This window comes from Scophthalmus maximus, chromosome 22 (assembly GCF_022379125.1).
Source record: "Scophthalmus maximus strain ysfricsl-2021 chromosome 22, ASM2237912v1, whole genome shotgun sequence".
NCBI classification, from domain to species: Eukaryota; Metazoa; Chordata; class Actinopteri; order Pleuronectiformes; family Scophthalmidae; genus Scophthalmus; species Scophthalmus maximus.
Genome location: NC_061536.1, coordinates 14,115,001 through 14,122,500, shown reverse-complemented (window position 1 = coordinate 14,122,500; position 7,500 = coordinate 14,115,001). Strand labels below are relative to the sequence as shown.

Below are 7,500 nucleotides of genomic sequence, written 5' to 3'. Positions count from 1 at the left end.
AGAACAAATGGAGGCTGCTGCTGCGTGGAGGGGGGGGGGGGACGGGGGGGGGCATTTGACCTTTGATTGTCATTGAGCCAGACGGGCGGACGGCGAGGGATCGGGGGGGTTGAGGTCTGGAGGTGGTGGTTGGTGATAAGCAAAGGGAGTGTTTTTTTTTCCTGAGATCCGGAGCTTGTGGAGTGAGGAGCCAAAAAAGGAGGAAACAGTTTCTCTCTGCGTCTCCATTATTTTCTGTGACAGAAGTAAATCAAATCAAAGCGAATCTCTATCTGGTTGATGAAGTCATGTAGTCTTTTTTTTTATGCGGGGGGGACATGCGGCCCAGGCGCGGCGAGGGAATCAGACGAGAACGAGGTCGACCGAGGCTGCGGTCTACGCTTCAGGCTTTTCTCTGGAATCTGGAACAAAACACAAGCAGATCGTGAAAATCATCATCATCTCCATCGCAGAAAAAAGATATGACAGGATAAATGAATCCACATCATCTCAGCCTCACGTTGGCTGTCGTTGCAGGACACTTGTGTGAAACTGTGCTGGAGTTATTGCTGTTTGAGGTCACTGTGACCTTGACCTTTGACCGCGGCTTTTGCAGATTCAGAGCCATAAAAAAAGGAGGACATATTTATATATATATACATGTATATTCATGTCCCCTGTAGACAAAGAGCCGGTGGGGTCCCGTGTTACCACCACCAGACACTTGACAGAAGACCAACTGTTTCGAGTTTAATAATTTACCCACTCAGACGTGGTTAAATGTTTTAAATAGTTCATTATTAAATATTTATGCAGAAAATTGGGCACATTCCTTCATGGATGATCTGGGTGAGAACGAACCATAGCAGAAAGTACAGTCAGTGTGACAAGACATGCTCACGTCACCAACAACCCTCCGACGGACTCCGAGCATCGTCGTCGCCTGAACTGTTGTTTTTACGGAACAAATGAAGTCGCGTCTTCCAGTCAAAGGCACGAGGACGCGTCTGGAAATCCGACGTGGAGGGTTGAACCACGACGGAGCTCGTTAAACCGGTCAGGGCGACAGGACGGCCCCCTCTGCCCCGCCCCGCCCCGCCCCCCTCCCGACCCAACATATTGCCTGCAGGAACGTTTCCTGCTGCGTTTCTCGCGAGGAACGTCTATTCTTACACGGCATTAGGCCCGAGTTAGAGCAGCTGCTGCTAAAAATAGGTCCAGGGTAAAGAGGGAGGTCAACGAGAGACGGAGGGAGGAGGGAAACGTTACAGTAAATATCGGTCAACAGCTCCCTCCCTCCCTCCCTCCCTGGGTTTCTTCTTCCCTCGCTCACATCTCACCCTTGACTTGGCGACTCAAAAGAAAAACAGAGTCTCGTCTTTCTGCCGATCTGAGGAGAAGAATTACGACAAACTGTCGATTTCTGTTGCGTCGGTGAGTCTGCAGGATCGTCGGGGATCCGGCTTTCGGAGCTGATGTGCGGCGGTTGTCACTCACGACATCAGGACGGTCAGGAAGACGCCGTCGCCTCGCCGTCTCCGTACCTGACGAGGCGACGGCGTCTGTGGTCGTTCAAAGTCGACAGCGGTCGGACAGAAGTCCGTCTTCTGTCTGATGGGTTGAAAGTCGGGTCGGTCTTCTCTGTACTGACCAGCAGAGGGCGACTCCACCGGCTGTTTTCCATAAAAGTCTGTGAGAAAATGAGTCCTCACGTGATTTATAAAGTCAGTAAACATTTTCCTGAGTAGTTTCTCTTCCTCTTCAACGAAGCGTGATGTCAGAGTCAAACAGACGACGTGGGACCGTACGTGCTGGAGCGTGGATACAGCTTGATTGACAGATGGTCCGTCCAATAGGTGCATTGGAACCATTGGAATGGTTGCAGGTGTAGCTGACGCTGGTCAAGATGTGAAAGTCGAGGCTTCAGCTCGCAAACCAACGGGCTGACGTCACGGTGTCAAACATCATCGCAGGCTGTTCACGTCCCACTGTACGAGAGGGAACAGATATTTCCCATGAAGTCTTTTTGACGTACGTGAACCACTTTAGACTCATATCAAATCAATACGTAGATGTTAATAGTCACAAATCTGACATCTGCCTCGTTTAAATTTGAAATATATACCAAGGAATGTATTTACTGTGGTCAGTTGGTCGGATGTTTATAACAGTGACACATTTACAGTAACTGCTGAACCCGTTCAACCATTAGTTGAGTCATTAATTCGGATGATTCCGCTCTTTGCTACTTTTCGTGACCTCTTGAGTGGAACTCATGAATATTCAGTTCACATTTAAACCCCGAAGCTCTTTAATGAGCAGATTCCCTGCGTCGACCTGGTCAGAGAGAAACCGCAGCGTTACTCAGGTTCATTAGGTCCAACGATGTGCACGCTGCTATTCTCTTTCTCGCGTGCCACAAAATGAACTCTACACGTTCATCAGATGATGTGTGTCTGTCGTCGCGTTCTGGCTGCCGAGCTCTATTTGGCAGGAAGTGGCGACGCAGAGCGGAGGACAGACTCACTTTCTGGCAGAGAGCGGGGGGTCAGCATTTCAGCTTCTTAAATGTGAATGTGTTCTGGTTTCTTTGCTCCTCTGTGACGGTGAACTGATCGAGAAAATATTCAACAGATTAATAATCGGCAAAGAAAAATAATGGTCAGTTGCAGCCCCAACTGCCTCCGTGACTGTCAGTGGCTTTGGACAGAAACGTAAAGAATGTAACGTTATATTTCAAACTGATACTGAATTGCAAAGGTAACCATCGTGTTTTTGTTCACGTCGTCTCTTGATTCTTTCCCTTCTTGGGTCATACAGTATCTCCATGTGTCCAGTGCTCTTCTTGTAAAACCCAGAACTTGGTGTCAGTGAACTGCACACGGCTCCGTGTTGCTTTGTTCAAATCTGAGAACAGAGTGTCTTAATTTAGTGTCTCACTTCATTTGCGTTCAAGACTCCGGGTTCTTTGTTGTAGCAGAAAAATGTGTGATTTAATTTATACAGACAAACGCCGTGAGACGGCGACGAGGCAGGATTCAAACTGTCACACACACACACACACACACACTTCTTAATGAATTAACTGCGTTAACCCACTTACCCTCTCCACGGTAACAGGGGGCCTGGAGTCCGTCGTCTCGCCACGCGATGACGTCACAGAGTCTCGTTCAGGTTTCGCCCCCGACGACCGTTGGACTCTTTAGTTTTCCTGGTTTGTCGGTTTGAATCGTTCCCTTGTGTTTCTACTCTGACGTGTTCTTAAATAGTTTTTTGGACAATGGAGCTCTGCTGCAGAGGAAGAAGTGTCAGGCTTTGGACACACACACACACACACACACACACACACACACACACACACACACACACACACACACACACACACACACACACACACACACACACACACACACACACACACACACACACAATACTAATTAATAAGATAAATTGATTGTTGGTTTTGGTCTTTTGGCTTTGTTTTTGTTTGCGTGCGTCAGCCATCTTCTTTTTTTACAGTCACTAAAGGTCTTTTCGTACAGTTGGTGTGGATCTTGGACATAATTGGATAATTATTATTCATAATTGGACATAAGTGGCAACCTACCGTGGCGTCTGCCATCCTGACTGCAGAGAGCTCGTCCAGCTGCACCTGCAACCAGGCACCGATTGGACGGAACCACCTGTCAATCACGCTGTATCCTACGCCTCCAATACATCCGGTGCTTTATGGTCCATTTGACTGTCGACGGATTGCAGAGTCGCCCTCTGCTGGTCAGTACACAGAACACAGGCTTCAGACACTTCCGCATCGGCTTCACTTTTCCAAACCCGGTGACCATACGTCCGCAACTCGGCGATAACTCGAGTGGCTACGAAAACCCCACACTTCTCTTAGGGGGAAAAAAACTGGACATCAAACCAAAATTCTCTGGAGTCTGGATCTGCTGCCGCCGCTCGCCTGGTCTCAGCCGCTCCACCAGACGTTTGGAACTTGCCAGTCTGCAGGGATTTGCTGTGAGGAGCATTAGCGAGGTCCGACGCTGGTTTGGGGGTCACGGGGTCACGGGGTCACGGGGTCTGGCTTATCCAGTCGGCGCTGCAGTTCCTCCCGGAGGTCGGGATCCTGCCACAGGACAGTCGAGGTCTTCCAATCGCAAACTGGGTGAAACCATTGTGTTTCCATGGAGGTGGTTTCGTCTTGTCGAAGCAGGAAAAGAAACCCACAGTTGGATTCACGTCTCCTGCGGCGTGTGCGTGTATAATCTAACGTGGGGGAGGAGGCCTTTGTTTTTCAAAACAGAAAAAACACCCACAAACTGCTCAGCCGTCAGCTCCGAGTCGCTGAGTCCTCCTAAGCTGCTCTGCTGGATGAAGCTTTACCGGGGTTTTTTTAATGGAGTTTTAAGAAACCGAGGAATTAAGAGTTCGTCTGGAGGAACGTCCGGCTGAACACGTTGACTCCTGAAGATACATCTACAACTGCACTCTCTCCGCCTGGTCGGGTGGGAAACGTCTGTTCAGGATCTCAGACATGAGACGACGGTACAATATTAAAAAACATCAAATCGTTTCTCAAACTGCTTGGTATGTTCGCGTGAGTCGGTCTGACTCGCACCGCCGAGGATCTCACGCTGAAAAACATTAGCGGCGGCGCGCGTGAGCGTGAGCCGCAACACGACAGCGATCTACGGCTGCGTTTAAAATTAGTCTGGAACTGTAAAAAGAAGAAAAAAAGGCTTCTGTCAGCGTGAAGTCAAACTGTTGTGGCCATATCTACATACTCGTGAATTTGAGAAGGACAGAAAACGAACCCGGGAGCAGGTTCAGCTCACCAGTTACCACGGGGACACTGGTGGACCAATCCAGGTCTTCCACCCAACCAGAACTAACTAAACTTAAAGCCCCAGTGTGTCATTTTTTGTAATTTTCTGGCGGCATCTGGTGGTAAAGTTGCAAATTGCAACCAACTGAGCGACCGACAGGGGACACTTTATGGCGGCGCACCGCCGATTCCATTTCCGTCAGCGTCTGACGTAAATGCGACGTCTTCTGGAGCGTTTAGTTCAACAACAACGTAGAAACATGGAGACTCACACGGAGGTCGGTCCAGCTCATGGAACTATATTTAACTCTTATATGAACATAGTCATGGAACATATATTCAATTTCTGTGAATTAGTTCTTCTAAATATTACACACTGTAGCTTTAAAATAGAAAAGAAAGGTTTGATTTGTTCAGAAGTCACAGCAAACGTAAAGTGCGAGCGGACGAATTACTGGCACAGAAAAGAGAAAGAGCAGAGAGAGGTGCCGGAAAAGAAAGAGTGTGGGGCGCCCTGGACTTCTTATACAACTCTCCACACACACACACACGCACACACACACACACACAGTCAGACAGAAGAATGAATGCGCGGGTGGATGGGTGGATGGGTGGATGGATGGATGGATGGATGGATGGATGGATGGATGGATGGATGGATGGATGGATGGAGGTATTACCCCAACAAGCCGCAGTGAGCGGAGGAGGCTCCCTCAGTGTGTCGGTTCAGGGCGTCCTCCGCTGAAGTGGAGGTGAGTCAGACTCAAGACTTCACTTCACATCACCGTCACACACACACACACACACACACACACACACACACACACACACACACACACACACACACACACACACACACACACACACACACACACACACACACACACACACACACACACACACACACACACACACACACACACACACACGTCCGGTGCCCTGGGCGGTGGCAGCAGAGAGAGCTGTCAGGACCTATTGTTGCAGCCTCCCACAATGCAACAGTCTCAGAGACACTCGTGTGTGTGTGTGACATGCCGATCACCTTTTCTCCCTCCGCTCAATGCTCCTCGTGATCCTTGATCCTGACGTTCCCTCCCTGACTACCTGTGTTCTCTCTGTCCTGCTCATATTCCCAGAGCCATCATCCCTCGATGAACTCCCCCAGCTCCTCCTCTACGTCCTCCCCTGTTCATTACATCCATTATGTTCCAGTCCGTCCTCCCCTCCCTCCACCTCCAGCCTCTTTAGTCCTCACGGACTGTTGCAATACAAACAGATGGCACTTTAATGCAAAATACATTTTCTAGCACAAATCCGCCCTTTTCAGTCTCTTGTGGTTTTGTTTATATATTTTTTGATTTCAGAGTTAATTTTGTTCCCAAACGGAGACGTGGACATTCGTGTCGATCTCTCTGTCGATTAGTTGGTGACAGGAAATCAACAATACAACAAATCAATTGATCGAATTGTTCATTTCTCAAGTTTACAAAACACAAAATAAACATATTTGAAGACGTCACTTTCTGGCTCTGGGAAATCGAGAGGGATCATTTTTCTTTTTCCGAAAAAAAAACACTAAATGTGTCCGATACAAAAATGTATATCTTTGTAACTATATATTTTATATATTTAATAAAAAACGAATAAACGAAAAATGAAATTTATTTGATATGAGCAGAGTGAGTGTTTGAATTCATCTGCAAACAAAAACTTTGATGATAGAATTGATTTTATCATCATTTTATGTTTTATCATTAAAAAAATTGTCTAAATTTATTTTACACTTCATTTTTTTAACATTAAAAAACAAATGAAAATCTTGAAGTTTTGAATTCAGATGCAAAAAATTCTGATACATAATTTCAATGCCAATAAACTTCAGGAGTAGAAACAGTCTGACGAGACAGATTCACTTTCATACCTACAGCAACACAATCACCCACAATGCAACAGTGTCAAAGACTGTTTGTTCGTTTTGGACGCTCAACAAAGAACGACTGACGGAGACGGAGTTTTAACCCTGAAGAATAATTCACCTGCAGATTTGTAAAAATACTGTAATATCAGAAAATATACTTCAGTTTTTCAGTTTAACCATTTTCTTCCAGTGTCACTACATCCCTGCTTCTCCTCTTCCTCCTCTTCCTCACTCCCTCTCTTATCTTTCAAGCTTTTCTTTTGGGGCTCGCTCTCATTTCCCAGCAGCCCTTGCGGTTCTCTCCTCCACATCGCCCTCTGCCCCGCGGCGATCAGCTTCGATCAGGCCCTAGGTTTTTGTTCCTCTGCTTTAGTTTCCTTTTCAATATTTCCTCCTCCTCCTCCTCTGTCTTTTTCTGAAACCCTCCAGCTTCCCTTCGTCTCTCTCTGCCTCTCCTTCCTCCCCCGTGACTCCGGCAAGGAGCTCCATCAACTGCAGAGGTCTGTGGTGTGTGTTGGTGTGTGTGTGTGTGTGTGTGTGTGTGTGTGTGTGTGAGAGAGCTTGTGTAGTAAATGGCCTCCAGGAGGATCCCCTGGGTGGCATCTCAGATGTACTCACAGAGAACAGAGTCATGACTAAGACTGCAGGCCTTTCATTAACAGAGGGGGGGGGGGGGGGGGGGGGGAGTTGAAAAAATATCAGCTGAACTCAGTAGAAATGTTTTCCTTCAGTTTCAGACCTGATAAATGTGTTATGAAAAGTGTGTGTGTCTCTCTAT

At 47.4% G+C, this 7,500-nt stretch overlaps 1 protein-coding gene and 1 long non-coding RNA gene across 4 annotated transcripts in view; one reads left to right on the top strand and one right to left on the bottom strand.

Moving 5' to 3' along the window:
- The window catches only part of LOC118292273, a 31,010-nt gene that overhangs the window by 2,487 nt on the left and 21,023 nt on the right, over positions 1–7,500 (top strand). The gene's annotated exons all lie outside the window — the stretch shown is intronic.
- Positions 39–7,500, bottom strand: part of LOC118292276 — a 17,229-nt gene continuing 9,767 nt past the window's right edge. Inside the window, exon 6 of the long non-coding RNA XR_007030350.1 lies at positions 39–401. This is a non-coding gene — a long non-coding RNA (uncharacterized LOC118292276). The remainder of the gene's footprint in view (positions 402–7,500) is intronic.